Genomic DNA, 16,952 nt, shown 5'->3' on the forward strand with positions numbered 1-16,952 from the left:
AAATTATATGTGAAAATTCTCTGGAAAATAAATTGTACCTTGTGTAGAGAGTATGAACCTGTCAGCAGTACTTAGGAGCAAGAAGCATCCCAATAACCTGTAGATTTTTAAATGAAATTAATACTAGCACAAAGTTCCCCTCATCACAGTGAGGGGTCAAATTTTAGGTGCCACTCCTTCAAGCACTACAGAATCCAAGGTGCTTATGTAATGCCTCAGAACAGGAAAGGGAGCTGTCCCTTAATTCCATACTGCCCAAGGCTGCTGCTGCTTTACTACTTATAGTAATAAAGCATGGTCCGCTGCTATCTGTCAAGCAATTCTGATCCAGAAAAGGCAGAGCTGTCTTTTCAGCAGTCCCCACCAATGACCGCTGAAACCCTTGTAAGAATCCTATAATATCAGTCTATAAGGCCTCAGGTAGTAAGTGCAGAACTTTTGCCAGATAGTATGCTTTATAAACTGTGTAGTACAAATTAGGCTTGATTTGTTATGCAGAGCTTTGGAATTACATAATTCAAAATGCTACTTGTTTCAAAACACAGGATACTATAACCAAAAAATTCTTCCAAATTTGAAGAATCATTCAAATTATTGCTGCTATACAACAATCAATAATCAATTATGTATCAAGAATTTATGTTCTCTTTTTTATGGAAAAATCAATGTTTTTGGTATATGTTGCCGATCAATTGAGGATATGTTAATACATTTTCACTTACAATGATATAAAATTCAGAAATTCATTGTTAAGAGTTAAAATTTCTTCCTCTACACAACAATTCCTGAAAGTGATGTTAAGTAGCATGACTTCAAAAAAAAAAAAAAAAAGACCAAGCATGTAACCTGATGCTACCTGGTGGTCTAGCAGTGCGCCCTACCCTGGGTTTGATCTTGTCTTATTTTTCTGTGGAGGGGATGGGGTGCTTCCCTGGTGGCTCAGACAGTAAAGAATCTGCCTGCAATGCAAGAAACCCGGGTTAGATCACTATGTTAGAAATATCCCCTGGAGAAGAGAATTGCTACCCACTCCAGTATTCTTGCCTGGAGAATCTCATGGACAGAGGAGTCTGACAGGCTACAGTCCATGGGGTTGCAAAGAATTGGACAGGACTGGGCAACTAACACTTTCTCTTTTCACTTTCTTAAAAAAAAAGAAAAAACATTGATTATTTTCCAGAATAACTGTCAAGTTACCACAAAAGCAATCCTTCATAAACGACAAGGCATGTTAACTGACTTGAGTTCCCAGGATGGTTTTCCACTTCCTCCATATCTATTTCAAGATTTGATATGTGGAATTCCATATATTAATTAATCAGTCAGAGAGGGATCAGGGAAGTCTTTTAACATTTCCAGGAATGTTAGCACAATATGGAATCTGAAATCTGTAGAGAGTCAGGGTTGAAGGCAAAGACATTTGACAATGTTCTTCCAGACTTACAAAAATATTGCAGTCATAAAGACTGGACAAAAGATTTTAAATTTCTTTAAAGGGACATAATTGAAGAGTTTGGTTCCTTTCTAGAAGAGAAGAGAGACTTAACACATATTTTAGAGGCACCTTTAGTGTTAATTAAGGAAATTGTCAAGAGCAAGGGGTTTATAGTCAATTTCTGTGTAGCTCCGCTTTACTAATTACACTGTGTTTAAGATTAGCAATCAGTGCCTCCCTGCTCTCTTGGTCTGGACACCAGTGCATTGAATTGCATGGTCAGGCAGATATAACAGCTCAGGAACCACAAGTACCAATTCCTGAAGTGTTCTGAATTCTAGCTTAGGATTGTGTGAAGATAGAAGGACTTAATGAAAATGACTAAACCACATGTAGTGTGAGAATTATGTTCCTTTTACTTCCCACATTTTTATACAATTAACTGTAAATAGGAAATAAGTGATTCGGCAATCAATCTCCAGCTCTGCCTCACTATGGAAATGATGACGAATCTTTAGCAAGAGTGATGAAGAGAATAGTTCTAGCCCAGTTTGCATCCTCTTCAGAGCCTTGTGTTGTTCTCATCCTCCATTTTCCAGTATGTGCTAGTCTGATGCTCCAGTTAGTTCTTGAGTTGCAGCTCTTTGTCACCCTCAGAGCTCTGTCTCTGGGGCAAACAATATAAAAAGTACTCACTTAAGTAGACACTCATAAAAATGCAAGTGAAACAAAAAGGAGAGGGAAGAAGTTGTTCCTCGGGGGCCAACGCCACTACCAGGCTCCAGGCCAGCAGCCCACTGACCTTGAACTTGGTTCTCTCACTCCATCTTTGTTCTCAGGAGGGAGAGTCTCAAGAGACAAGAAAGGGGGCTTATACTTTTGAAGTATCTTTCAAAAGTTGTATCTTGCTCTTGCCAAGTCCTGCTCAGAATCTGTATTCTCTGTGAAAAGTTAGCATTCTTTTTTAAACCATAGCAATGAGAATAGTCAAGCCTCTTGAGTTAAAAAGAAAAAAAAAGGGACACCATGATACTTTCTGTGTAATGCTAATATCCCCTACAATAACTGACCATAGGAATTACCAGCAGACCACATCTCATCCAAAACTGTGTGGATTACAATACTACAGATTCAAAAGCCTATGGAGTTTTAAAAAAATATTTCAGGAAGTATCCTCATGCTTGGAAATCCAAAGTTATTAGGTTCCTTCAAGTATATAAAATTGAGGAGCTCTGGGAGGACAAAAAAAAGGACCACATTCTTTCCTTCTCCATGGCCTGGGCCTATCACAGATTCCTTTTTCTCTTTCTTGACTGAAATTAATACTCATTACTTTGGGAGGTAATCATTTTTCCCCCCTAGTCGTTAAGTATAATAACCACCTAAAGTCTGACCATGAGTTTGTCCTTTGTCAACTGCAAAAGTAAGGAATCACTGGAATGAGGTACCACATCTGAGTTCTAGCAATCAGTACCTGTTGAGGGATTAAAGGGTCCAAGAAGGATGACTGGACATCTGAAGTATTTACCTCCAAGATCTCGGGCAAGAGTCTTTCCTGAAAAAAGTAATTCCTCTCGTAAAACAGTGAGGAGCTTTCTACCTCTCTGTGCTGGGTTGAGGGTTGTTTAGTTGCCTCAGATAGTCACAATATAAGTAGCTGATTCAAAGACTCCTTGTTGATTCAAGTTCTCATGATACCAGATGTTTGAAATTTTCAAAGGGAAATAGAAAAAAAAAAAGCTAATACGTAATGACTATTTGCCATGTGCCAGGCACTTTGCAAAGTGTTTTACAAACATTGTACCACTTAATCCTTACTACAAACATAGGAGTAGGGAAGACACTCCTAACACTCCACCGTAATCCAACACAGACACTGACAAATTAATTTAATGAACATTTAACCAGCCATGATGTCATACAAGTATAAATTAGCTGAACAGTCAATCACATTGTACAGGTGAGAAAACAGAGGTTTAGAGAAACTAAGCACCTGTCCAAGATACACATCTAGAAAATAGCAAAGTCAGGATTTGAACACATATATTCCTGATTCCAAATCTTGAGATCCTTTTTGTTTTTTGTAAACTATCTCATTGGGTCTTCCTGTTAGAGTGATCAGTTCCATACCAAGAGGCTTTTTGTGACCATCAAGATGCTGGATGACAAGTTATTTGTGAAGAAACCATGCTGACCATTAATGACATCACCTATGTGAACATTGTTTTTTTTTTTTTTTTTTTTTATCTTTTGTACGTATCTTTTTGAAAAATAGTTTCAAGTTCTTTTCATTTTCTTTAGACTAAATTCCTTGGTTCTGGCCTCACAATTTCAAAATCCATTGGTCCCAGTCTTGTGCTTGTACTCCAGTCACTTGAGGCACTTAAATATCCTTGGACTTTGCTCTTTTTTTGCTTTTGCTCAGGCTCTGCAAAAATCAGGAATGTCCTCCAATCTTGGTCCCCAGTTGAAATCCAGTACCTCTTTTAATGGTAAATTAAAAGTTGACTCACTATAGTTTAAAGCTCCCTTAAGGGTTAACTCAGTAAGTTACAGGTTCCCACTGTTCTGCACACTCTTGCTTCTCAGCGATGGCTGAGCCAAGGCCAGCATGTCTATCAATTCATCAGCAATAAATCAGATTCCTTCCCAAATACAGAGGCTATAGTCAAATAGTACTGAACACCATACCCAAAAGGTCCTGTTAAATGAGGGCTAGCAGTACTGTAGAGGTGAATGAAAGTAGAAGGCACCAGCAGAGACAAAGAGGGAACAGGGAAAAACACAGATAAGAGGGACTGGAAATCGCTTCCGCCAGAGTTCAGCTGCCTCAGGCCCTATTGCTCACAAAGCCTGGGATGGATTTTCATTCATGTGATCTTCATATTCTTTCCACAACCCCTTTTTCCCTGAGTTAGCTTGAATAGGTCTCTTCTCATGGAAAACAAAGATCTCTGCCTAGAGATCAGGTTTCTCTGCTCATTGTTCACGATTTAAAATCTTCCTGGTTGGCATTCACTAACCGTTTTTTATTTACACTTCAATTTCAGCACTATCCTACCTTTAATAAATGTCAATTACTCATATATCTTTCTCATCACTTTTCCTTCAAACCAAATCCATTCATCTTTATCTCCCTCAGCACCCAGTAGAATCTGGCACATATTAGATTTTAAACAAAAATTTATTGAACTGGGTAATGCCTGGTGATGTCAGTAATCATCAACTAGGACTTGTGAAACTTCCTGTATTGTATTTTCTTGATGTTTACTGGGACACTTGAAGGGGAGAAGGGTGGGTGAAGGGTAAGATGGGAAGCCAACAATTCCGTTGAACTTGACACAACTCCTGGGGGCCTTGAGCAGCGTGTGGACAGTTAAGATTATCTGACTCAAGATGATCTGGAGTACTAACAATTTCATCAGTCATCTCACAAAATCTGTAACCTACATCCTTGATTTCTCAAGCAGAATATGGATATTAACCTTTTTTTTTTTGAAAAAAAAAATCATTGTGTTGATTTTGATTCATTCATAGAAGCCTCCCTAAAGAGTTTCATCTTGAACTTTAATATGTCATGAAAAAAAGCTTATAAAATTGTGGTTTTATGACAAATAACACAGCTCCGTAATATAGGTAGTATGTAGTAGTGCCCTTATCATGGTGAAATTCTTTTCTGGGAAATGTAAACCTTTGAATGATGATTAAGGGTACTGGAGAAAAGCATGCTTTGGATTAACTCCCAAGTTCATCAGTTGCCTGACAGGCATTGGCATGTATCTGGATCCCACAGATCATTAGGAACAGAGTGTGCCTTGGTTCAGGGACCTTATTTGGTTTATAGCTAAGCCATAAAGAATGGCCCTTAGCATATGAATCTAAGGAAACTCATTCATGGATATCTCACTCTATAATATGCCTCAAGATGACCCAAAGCCATGAATTTAAGCATTGAGTAGTCTCAGCTTCTTGGGTAAAGGCTATATTCAAATGTTTGCTGGCAACACTTGAGCACAATAATAATAATTAACATTTATCAGGTTATTACTAGATAACAGACTTTGTGCTAAGTACTTCCCATTCATTACCTCTCTAATCCTCACAGTAACTGTGTAAAAGTATCCTGTGACCAAGTCTACTTTAGAACTGAGAAAAGCAAGGCTTAAGGTAAAGGTAAATAACTTGTCCAAGATCACAGTATTAAATCAGGATCAAGGCTGCAGACTGGAATCAAAGCATTTGAAAACCAGTCCTTGACTCTCTTTAAAAAAAAAAAGTAATATTTTGTTAATAGATAAGCAGTGATAGTGAAGTTGCTCAGTTGTGTCCAACTCTTTGCAACCCCATGGACTGTAGATTGCCAGGCTCCTCTGTCCATGGGATTTTCTAGGCAAGAATACTGGAGTGGGTTGCCATTTACTTCTCCAGGGGATCTTCCCAACCCAGGGATGGAACCCGGTTCTCCCACATTACAGGGATACTCATTATCATCTGAGCCACCAGGGAAGCCCACAATAAGCAGTACATGCATGCTAAAAAATTTAAATACAAAGAAGCACATACAAAATAATTAAAATTCCTACTATCTACAAATCATTACTATAATACTTAGAGTAAGTACTTTTAAACCCTATTCTATATACATGCTTATTTTTATCAAAATGAAATCATACTGTCATCTAGTTCAAAAATCTGCTTTTTGAGTTAACAAGCACATCAGTAAATGTTCTACTTAATCTAATTCTGAGAACATATTCGAGTTTTCCCAATGACCCGACAATGCTCTTTACAGGCAATTTGTTTAAATGACTGTCCATCCCAGAATGATATACTGCAACTGTTTAAATGTCTCAAGATTCTTTTAATATGAACTCCTTTAATTTTTCTTTTCTAAGTGACATTAATTTATTGAAGAGACTAGGCCAGTTATCCTAAAAAATGTTCCATCTTTTGAATTTGCCGCATGGTGCCGTTTAACTTGTTCCTTTATCCCTTGTTAGTTGTGAATGAGAGATCAGAGATAGTAACAAGAGTTGTAACTTCAACCCAGAACCAATTAGAGATGTATCTTTAGATAAAATATTTTATTTTATTGAATCCCTGTTTTCTACCTGCCATGCAGCTCAAACTCAACAAATAATAGCTAGCATTAGACAGCAGTCACACCAGGTAGTACACAGTAAATCACAATTTGTTTTTAAATTAGTTGATGATTGATTGATCATGGGTAGAAAGAGAGTCTCTGATCAATATTAACCCTTACAATAATCTGCTTGCTTAAGGCAGGTGCTTATTTTTTCAATTAATTCCACAACATTAGAATGAAAAAGACTGTATCTCAAATTGTTAAAGCATGCTGCTGCTGCTGCTAAGTCGCTTCAGTCGTGTCCGACTCTGTGCGATCCCATAGACGGCAGCCAACCAAATCAGGAGTAGTCAGCACTAGTTGAACTGCTGCCTATCCCCATGTATATTGGGCTATTAAACAACAACAACATATTTCAAAGGATAAAATCATTCAAAGTGCATTCTCAGACCACCATGAAGTGAAATTAGAAATGACTAACAAAGAAATTTGGAAACTTTGAAACTATGTGGAAATTAAATAATACACTCCAAAATAGTCAATAGGTCAAAAGGAAAAATCTCAAAGAAAATTTCATTGGAAATCACATAAACAGTATTTTGAGATGAATAAAAATGAAGACTTTATATATCAAAACTTATGGGATGCAGATAAAGCAATGCTTAGAGGAAAATTTATCCTTGTAAAAACTTGCATTATTAAAGAAGGAAAAGATAGAAGGAATAACTTAACCTTCTACTTTAAAACAGTAAAGGGGGAAAAAAGAGGAAACTAAACCCCCCAAAAGAAAGAAATAATAAAAATTAGAGCAGGAATTAGTGAATGAGAAAAGAAAAACAATAGAGACCATGATACCAAAAGCTGGTTCTTTGGAAAGACCAAAATTAGCAGATTAGACTAATCAAGCAAAAAGAGAGAATACTCAAATCACTAAACTCAGGAAAGAAAGAATGAACACTGCATTTGCAAAACTATAGAAAGTGGATTAGTGATTGATTACCTAGAACCTAGGGGTGACTTGGGAAAATGAGGATTAACTGCTAACTTCTTCTTGAAGTGATGAGGATGTTCTAAAACTGATTGTGGTGATGGTTGACAACTAGATGAATATACTAAAAATTATGGAATGCTTTACATATGTGAAATGTAAAGTACATAAATTATATCTCAATAAGGCTGCAACTGACAGAAGGGAAAGAGAAAATGAGAGGAGAGTTAGAAGACTTGAAAGGAACAGCTCTTTCATGGGGTTTGCTATAAAAGGCCAGTGAAACAGGACAAAAGCTGGAGAGAAATGTGAGGTCAAGGCATGCCTAATTGCTAAGTGAAAGTTATTACAAATGTTTTTACCTTAAGTAATGTCACAAGGGGCAGTGAAACAGGAGTGTGAGAGAGAGCACACTTGCAAATAACCAGTAGGTAATGAGATCCACTGCACAAGTAGAGAAATTGGCCTGATGTGTAAACACAACCTTGCAGGTTGACTCATCCTTTGCAGTGGGGCAGGCAGAGAGTAAGGTCATAGATGCAGAGAGATTGGAAGACTGATACTGCAGGCTTGAGGAAGTTCTTTGTGAAAGGAAAGAAAGAGAAACCAGGAGAATGAAAGAAGCAGCAACAGGGAATCTGGGCAATGAGCCTGAGGGGTCTGAATGGAAGAAATGGTACCAACAGGGATGTACCAACAACCAAGACCATTGTTCTTAGTAAGCCCTCCCTGCCCCCAGCTCCCTAGGGATTTCACTTCGCTCAATGCAAGAACAGATACAAATACAAGAAGGCCAAGTTCCCCAGCTCTAAGTAGTCAAGCCCCAAGATGGGGCTGAGATAATAAAGATGCTGCCGCAATGTGTCTCTAGCCGTATGACAGTCTAACCACACTTTACTCACCCTGGTTTTCCTGTCTGCTCATCACGTCATCTACTGTCTCCCTGCCCATCCCCTATTCCTGCAGGTTTTCTCTTAGATCTGTCCACATTCAAACTTCCACTTGACCTTGACATCTCTCTCCTATGAACTTTCCGTCTAACCCCTGCCTCCTCAACCCCGCTGTCCCTTCACAGACACCTCTCTGCTCCTGGCTTCTGACCCCAGCCTGCCCCAGCCTTGATTTCCTCTTCCCAGTTGGGCTCTAAAACCTCCCAGTGATCTCATCCCACTGTGGAGCCAAGATAGGACTGTTGTGTTCTAAAAGGTCACCAGTCAATGGGGTGTTTGGAACTCAAAGAATTTCCCCATAGAAAAAATTGTTATAAATAGTGGTATGGTTCCCAGGCCAGCCCACAAAGGCCTATTTAACCAACCGTGGTGCTGGCATAGCTGTCCTCATTGGAGGGGTCCCTGAAGTCTAAAGAGGTTGACCCTGGGGGAGGGGGAATAGGCAACAGAGTGGAAGCCCCAGGCAGTTTAACAGTTCCCATGGCAACGTGGAAAGGGCGAGTGTGGTGGCAGAGGAGGACAGTTCCAGGAAGAGGTTGAATGGTGTCTCAGAGGGCAACGAAGCTGAGGTGAAGGTTGCAGAGCAGGGAGCACCTCTGCCCAGAGAGGGCTCACAGGGTGGAGCTATTGCCCCTGGGAAGAATCCAGTGGCTGAGGAGCAGGGGCCAGCTCTGTAGATCTTTCCTAAGCAGAAGGACATCACAGCATTTCTCCCCTTAGCTTCAGAGTATCTGCCCTCCCGCTAACTCTGTCTCTTTCTGCCCCTGGTCCTGTAAATTTCTGATTCTTGCTCTAAAGTTTCTGATTCTCTGGCCCTTTTGTCATCCAGTTCATCCTGCTTATGGGGTGCCCCACATTGCTGGCTGTTCGCACGGTGAAGTTGACTTTCCTTGGTTTGCTTGCTTTTTGGTTGAGTGAGTCATTTGTTTTGACTGCCCTGTATCCACCCCCATTTTGCATCCTTACTTTCAGTAAGTGCACCATAAGTTCCTTTACGGGAATTCCTTTTCTTCCTTTGATACAGACTAGGTGGTTGTACATCAAAGTGCTATGCCCTCTCCTAGCCAAGGGAACCACAAGAAAGATTACTTGCTGTACCTTCCATTCCTTTTACTTATCTCACTCTTCAGCTTCACCTTCAATCAGCAAGTGCCTTCCTAAGCCTTTCAGTGAATTGCTTTATGCTTGCATTTGCCAGATTTGCAACCAACAGCCTCCAGTACATGCAGGATATCAGAGTATTCTATTCATTGCTGTTCTATACTTCCTAACACACTCCCTGAATGCTTGCCTGTCATTTGGCCCCAGTTCATGCCTCATAGGCTCTTGCAATTTCATATGTGCCCCACTTGACTGGCACTCCCAAATCACTGCTGCTGAGGACCCACTGTGACCCTTGCTTGCCATTGCTCTTACCAGGAAGGTTGGGCTAAATGTAAGCTGAGATCCATAAGATTGCTTCCCTAGGCCCTGTCATGTCTTCCCTTTCAACTAACTACACATCCTAGTTCTCCAAGCCACAAATCCAGGAATTCTTTGTAGCAGCTCTAGTGTGAAGCCTAGGAATCTGCATCTCTTCAAACATCCCAGGTGATCATGAGACCCAGGGTCTGGGAAATGCTTCAGTGTGGCCACTCTAGTCATTCCACACACGCATCAGCTTTGCCTTTCACAGCGACTGCTGCAGCTGCTACCCTGGCAGCATCCTTCTGCCACAAAATCTCAAGGCTTTCAATAAAGGTTTCTTTCACTGTTCGTGGACAGTGAGATGGACACAAATAGAGAACTGAAAAGAGGAATAATCAGTAACAGTTCCATTCTGTGGATCCACTGGCAAATTTTAAAGTTAGTTTTTGCCAAGTTGAATCTCAGTTAAAAAAATTTTTTTGAGTGGTGAGGTGAGAGGAAATCTGTATATTGATAAAGTCACAGATACGCTAGCCAAACTTAGACACACTTACATCCATTCCCTTTGTCATTGTTTGATTATTCAATGGATAACAACTCTTGCAGACAATGAGCTAGTAGCCATCCCAACCTACCTGATCAAGGGGAACAGGAATAAAAACTCGGAGCTTCAGATTCATAAGCATTCAGTGTATTAAAACTGCCACAGACAAGGCTTGGTGTATGCTTATAAGGAAGAGCCCCCAATCAAAAGTGGAAAAAGGACCACTTCAGAGCACAGAGGATTTTCTAGCCCTTGTTTCTATCCTTCCGTGCAATGGAAAATACTGGAAATGTTGGCAGCAAAACCAAGCAAATGGTCTTTCAGACTTTTGAAAAGTATTATATTCCATGTAGTTCTTAATGATATCTAGTATTAATCAGAAAGTAACACCCAAGGCCAATGGCTAAGTGCATTTTATGATTATTAAATGATATGACATTCTCAATATCTGGGAACAGATATTTTCATTGGGATTGCTGGTTAAGAAGCTTGCTTTTCTTTGTTTCCCCATTTTTGTCTCTGACTTCCTATCACTCCCTTTTCAAAAAAAAAAAAAAACTATTTGTAGTAGCTGCTCTAGTTTCTGCCCTTAGAAATCTGCTCTATTTATTAACTACTCCTCCGGTGAAGAAATTCCACTGAAATTCCTTCAGGGCCTGGCTGCCTTTCAGCTTTTCTTTGCACATTCCTACCTCTATGTATGTCACCATCTTAAATAGCTGAGCCTTCTGTGCTTTAATAAGGTCTCTCTATAATCTTTTTTTTTTTTTTTAAGAACACAGACCTAGTTTTGCTAAGTTTCTGAATACCTCAGACTGTAAAGCCTCCACAACACTCTAATTAATTTCTCTTCTGCCTCATCTGTGTCCTCACTGGTCGGCTAATAACATAAGGACCAGAACTGACCTCATTACAATAACTTCTTACATTTCTTCTTACACATCATAATCGAAATGATTCCTCCAGGCTGGTATTTGAATTACATCCTTCCCCATCCCACTTCCACCCCCAACCCCCTAGAGGTGCAGTGTCAAAGATTTAAATGTGCACTCTTCATAGATTCCAATTTTCTGGGTTCCAAATTTGGGGTACTGAATTTTTAAAAAGGTATATTCTTCTTCTTTGCTAAGTTCGTGACATGTCCAAGCATTGCACTGTCTGCATAAAAGAGAACTAAACACGGAAAAGCATGATTCTGAATTACCATCTGCCAGAATTTACCTCAAAAAGGAGGGGAAGGGGGAAGAAAACTGCAAACATCTTATTGTCTTATGACAGGGGCTTCCTTGAAGAGAAGCTTTCAGAAACTCTTCAAAGGAACATCCCACCCTTAGGGTACAAGCTGTCTTCGGACATTGCATCTGATTGTTACCCAGATCTAGGCTTTTAAGGTGTCATCTTACGAGGCAATCTCAGAACTCTTTCCACAAATTCAGATTAGTGAAGTATTTTCTAAATGCCTCTTCTCCTTCCCTGCCCTTTCCTCCATCTCCTTTTTAAATGACTTCTGGACTCTTGATTCTTAATTGCAGCAAAAACCAGTATTGGAGCAGGGAATTTATTGGTTCTTTTTGCTGATTCCTGAGCAAGGTGAAAGTACCGTTGTCACTTGTTGCTGCTGCTGCTAAGTCGCTTCAGTCGTGTCTGACTCTGTGCGACCCCATAGACGGCAGCCTACCAGGCTCCCCCGTCCCTGGGATTCTCCAGGCAACAACACTGGAGTGGGTTGCCGTTTCCTTCTCCAATGCATGAAAGTGAAAAGTGAAAGTGAAGTCGCAACACCTTCAATTTCCAATCTGAGTGGCCTGACATCTCCCATTGAGCTCTTGTGCGCCTTCAAGGCAGTGGCGCTCTGTATCAGCCATATCTGTCACCATCTTAAACAGTAGCACATTCAGTGCTCACTTGGGGTTCCAGATGGTCCTCCTTTGGTTCCTTGTGCCAGCTCCTACAGCTTTCTCCCTCCTGGGGCTGAAATCTTCCTGTACTTATACAAAAAATTCCCACTACCAGAGATTTTTAATTTATGGATTTGCATAGCCATAAAGCCCTATATGACTTAGCAGCACCGTGATTTTCTTGCTGAATTGTGTTCTATGGTTTACGTTCAGTGCAAGCCATGTCTTAATTCATGTCACATAAATGAACACTGAATTTTAGGGAGAGAATCATTTAGACACTTCCTTGGAAACTAAGTTATGTTTGAAGATCTCCCTACCACACTGGGCAGTGGGAGCCAGGGGTTTTGTCTCATAGCATGATTCCCCGTTTGCTTTCGGACTAGCTCCCTTTCCTCTGAGGAGCTCTTATCCTCCCCACATGAGCCTAGTGGCAGAGCTTTACCACTACTCTTGAGACATAGGATCATGGTCCCATCACAGGGTGCCATCAGTGCCCCAAGCCACGTCAATCAGAACATTCCCCTGAAAGTAATACTCAGACGCTGGGTGAAAGCGGTCCTGTTGGTACCAGGTTTGGATAAAATGGGACGGTGCAGCCCTGGAGCTAGTGACAGCCATCTTTTCTGCCATGTAAAGAGGACCAAGCCACAAAATGAGGCCAAGAAGAGACGGGACTCAAAGATGAGTTCCCAGTGCTTGTCCTTGGGGCTCTAAATTTCTGTGAACTATTGTGTCTTCTTGAGCTTCTTCTGTGAGTTCACCTCTGGGAGCCTCCAGGTCCTTAAGATCTGTGAGATCTAATATTTTATGCTTAAGATCAGTTGGTTTCAGCCACTTGCAATTAAAATGCTGTGACTAAAACCTCTTCCCTCATGGGCTGTGGAAATAGTCTAGAGACTGCATTGCCTACAAGGTCATTCTAAAAAAACATAAGAGAGCACAGCTCTCATCTAATTAAGGCAAGCATGGAATAGGTTGAATACTAGTGGAGACATAAACATGTTTGTTTCCAAAGTGTTCAAAGCTTCCAGGTGAAGGAGTTAATCCCAAGACCAGTGACTGAACAAAATGGCCGATACAAAAAAAAGGAAAACCAGAATGAGAGGCAGGAGATAGAGTTCTGAAAAGTAAGGATAGAGAAGCCAAGCTGAAAAATGAAGCTAAAACCAGCTGTGGGTTTAATTTGTAATAATAATAGTCATAGTACACATACCTCACAAGAGTTATTGGAAAGACTATGAGTTACTATGTAAAAGGGGCTTTGAGAAACACCTGAGACATAGTGAGTGCTATAATAGTGCCAGCCATTAATTGCTATCATACCAGCTGGATTGGAAATATTGGGGTGTGACCTGGCTGTGAAGAGAACAGGCAAGATTTTAAAATTCTTTCCCAGAAGCAGCTTATTACAGCACAAGCTATAAGGAGAACAGTTGAATCCCAAACAGAACTAGGAAAGATCAGGCATATCTTTTCATTACCCTGCTCTACCCCGACCCCGCCTTAATACTCATCACATAGCCCTACCCTACCCCAAGTGGATATTTCTGAAAAGAGTTTCAAGTTTTTAATAGCAGGACTTCTTTGTTTTAAAGAAAATCTGAAATGCAATTTCCCTCCAGTATAAAAAAATGACAATAATCATCCTTTTATTTTCCTCAGCATTCATTTCCAGGCTGTGTTTGGTTGGTTGACTGAATATTTTATTCACTCATTGGTTTTATAAAAATCAAGAAAAACCAGATTACCAGGGATAACTGTTGCAAATGGTACTTTTTTTTTTTTTTTTTTTTAAGTAGCTTACCTTGCATTCTTGGGCAATTCTTCAAATAAATAGAAATGGTAGAAGAAGTTTTATGCTGAAATCTGCACAAAAATGGTTTGTACTTGAGAAAGTATTTTTTATTATGAATTTCAGTTAAAACATATTTTAAGTAAATTCTAATCCAATGTTTGCAGTTCCCTTAATTTACCTATGTAATCTTATAGTAGGCAAAATTCTAACATAGCTCCCATGATTTGCATTCCCTGTTGTACACGCTGTGTAATGTAATCTCCTTCCACTGAGAGTGGGCAGGACTTGTGACTACTATGGAATAGAACTCTTATAATTAGGTTAAATTATGGTCAAAGGGATTTTTTTTTCTTTATAAATAAAGATCCTATTCAGTTGACAAGGAGTTAATTGAAAAGAAGTTACCTTGGGTGGACCTGAGCTCCTGAAAGAAACTCATAGAAGCAACTCTCCACTGGCCTTGAAAAAGTAAGCTGACATGTTGTGAGAGAGCTACATGGCTAAGACCTGAGGGTGTCCTCCAGAAGCTGAGAGTGACTTCCGCCAAGAGACAGCAAGAAAATGGGGATGTCAGACCTAAAACCACAGAAAGACTGAATTTTAGTAAAAAGGAAAACCACACATGGAACTTGGAAGAGAGCTCTGAGCCTCAGATGAGATCACAGTCCCAGCCAACACCTTGATTTCAGCCTTCAGATGAGCAAAGGACCCAATTAACCCATTCCTAGATTCCTGAACCACTGTGAGATAATAAATGAATTTATTCTAAGTCAGGTTTATGTTCATTTGTTATGCAGCAATAGCAAACCAATACAATCTCTATAGAAGACAGCATGTGCTAAATATTAGAGTATGTCCACCCGGTAGTCAGGGTATTCTAGGAGACTTTCCTGAGGAAAGGAGAAACCAAAATCTTAGCAAAGCCAGAACTGGGAGAAGAAAGACTGAGGGGAAAAAAAGCAGTGCTTACAGCCCAGGAAAGAGATAAAAAGCTAGGAAACTAACAGAGGTGTCAAAAATACCTTCTGTGAGTACCCAGGAGGAAAAAAGGATATATAACATGAAAGAGGACTACAAGTTTATAAATAACATTTATATTCTTATTTTGTCTATTAAAATAATACATCAGATCAGATCAGTCGCTCAGTCGTGTCCGACTCTTTGCGACCCCATGTATCCCAGCATGCCAGGCCTCCCAGTCCATCAACAACTCCCAGAGTTCACTCAGACTCATGCCCATTGAGTCAGTGATGCCATCCAGCCATCTCATTCTCTGTCATCCCCTTCTCCTCCTGCCCCCAATCCCTCTTAGCATCAGAGTCTTTTCCAATGAGTCAACTCTTCTCATGAGATGGCCAAAGTACTGGAGTTTTAGCTTTAGCATCATTCCTTCCAAAGAAATCCCAGGGCTGATCTCCTTCAGAATGGACTGGTTGGATCTCCTTGCAGTCCAAGGGACTCTCAAGAGTCTTCTCCAACACCACAGTTCAAAAGCATCAATTCTTCAGCGCTCAGCCTTCTTCACAGTCCAACTCTCACATCCATACATGACCACAGGAAATACCATAGCCTTGACTAGATGAACCTTTGTTGGCAAAATAATGTCTCTGCTTTTGAATATGCTATCTAGGTTGGTCATAACTTTCCTTCCAAGGAGTAAGCGTCTTTTAATTTCATGGCTGCAGTCACCATCTGCAGTGATTTTGGAGCCCCCCAAAAATAAAGTCTGACACTGTTTCCACTGTTTCCCCATCTATTTCCCAGGAAGTGATGGGACTGGATGCCATGATCTTCGTTTTCTGAATGTTGAGCTTTAAGTCAACTTTTTCACTCTCCTTCACTTTCATCAAGAGGCTTTTTAGTTCCTCTTCACTTTCTGCCATAAGGGTGGTGTCATCTGCATATCTGAGGTTATTGATATTTCTCCCGGCAATCTTGATTTCAGCTTGTGCTACTTCCAGCCCAGCGTTTCTCATGATGTACTCTGCATATAAGTTAAATAAGCAGGGTGACAATATGCAGCCTTGACGTACCCCTTTTCCTATTTGGAACCAGTCTGTTGTTCCATGTCCAGTTTTAACTGTTGCTTCCTGACCTGCGTACAAATTTCTCAAGAGGCAGATCAGGTGGTCTGGTATTCCCATCTCTTTCAGAATTTTCCACAGTTTATTGTGATCCACACAGTCAAAGGCTTTGGCATAGTCAATAAAGCAGAAATAGATGTTTTTCTGGAACTCTCTTGCTTTTTCGATGATCCACCGGATGTTGGCGATTTGATCTCTGGTTCCTCTGCCTTTCCTAAAACCAGCTTGAACATCAGGAAGTTCACAGTTCATATATTGCTGAAGCCTGGCTTGGAGAATTTTGAGCATTACTTTACTAGCGTGTGAGATGAGTGCAATTAAAATAATACATACTCATTGAAGAAAATTTAGAAATGAGCAAAGAAAGTATAAAAGAAAATACATATTTTTCACATACTTGTAAGTACATATATTTTGTATCTTTTTTTCTCACCTAATTCATCAGAGTTATCCTGGGTTTATGTCATTTGCATACTATCCTCTGCATCATTTTTAAAGACTACAGACTATTCTATTTCACAGCTTGTGCTATGATTCGTTTAGCCACTCCCCTATTGCTGAAAGCTAAAGCTTAAATTTTAAAATTAACTTTTAAATATTGATTCTGAACTTGGGAGAGGGCTTCAAGCATCAAAATCTGTAGAAAATAGCATTCATTCATAGAACTTCTTGCCCTGGCATTCCACTACATTTACCACTTTAAAACCATCCAAAATCAATCTGGTAGAGGTTCCTACTGTGTAAAATCCTGTGTTATCCTTT

Source organism: Bos indicus, chromosome 2 (assembly GCF_029378745.1).
Source record: "Bos indicus isolate NIAB-ARS_2022 breed Sahiwal x Tharparkar chromosome 2, NIAB-ARS_B.indTharparkar_mat_pri_1.0, whole genome shotgun sequence".
In the NCBI taxonomy this organism is placed as follows: Eukaryota; Metazoa; Chordata; class Mammalia; order Artiodactyla; family Bovidae; genus Bos; species Bos indicus.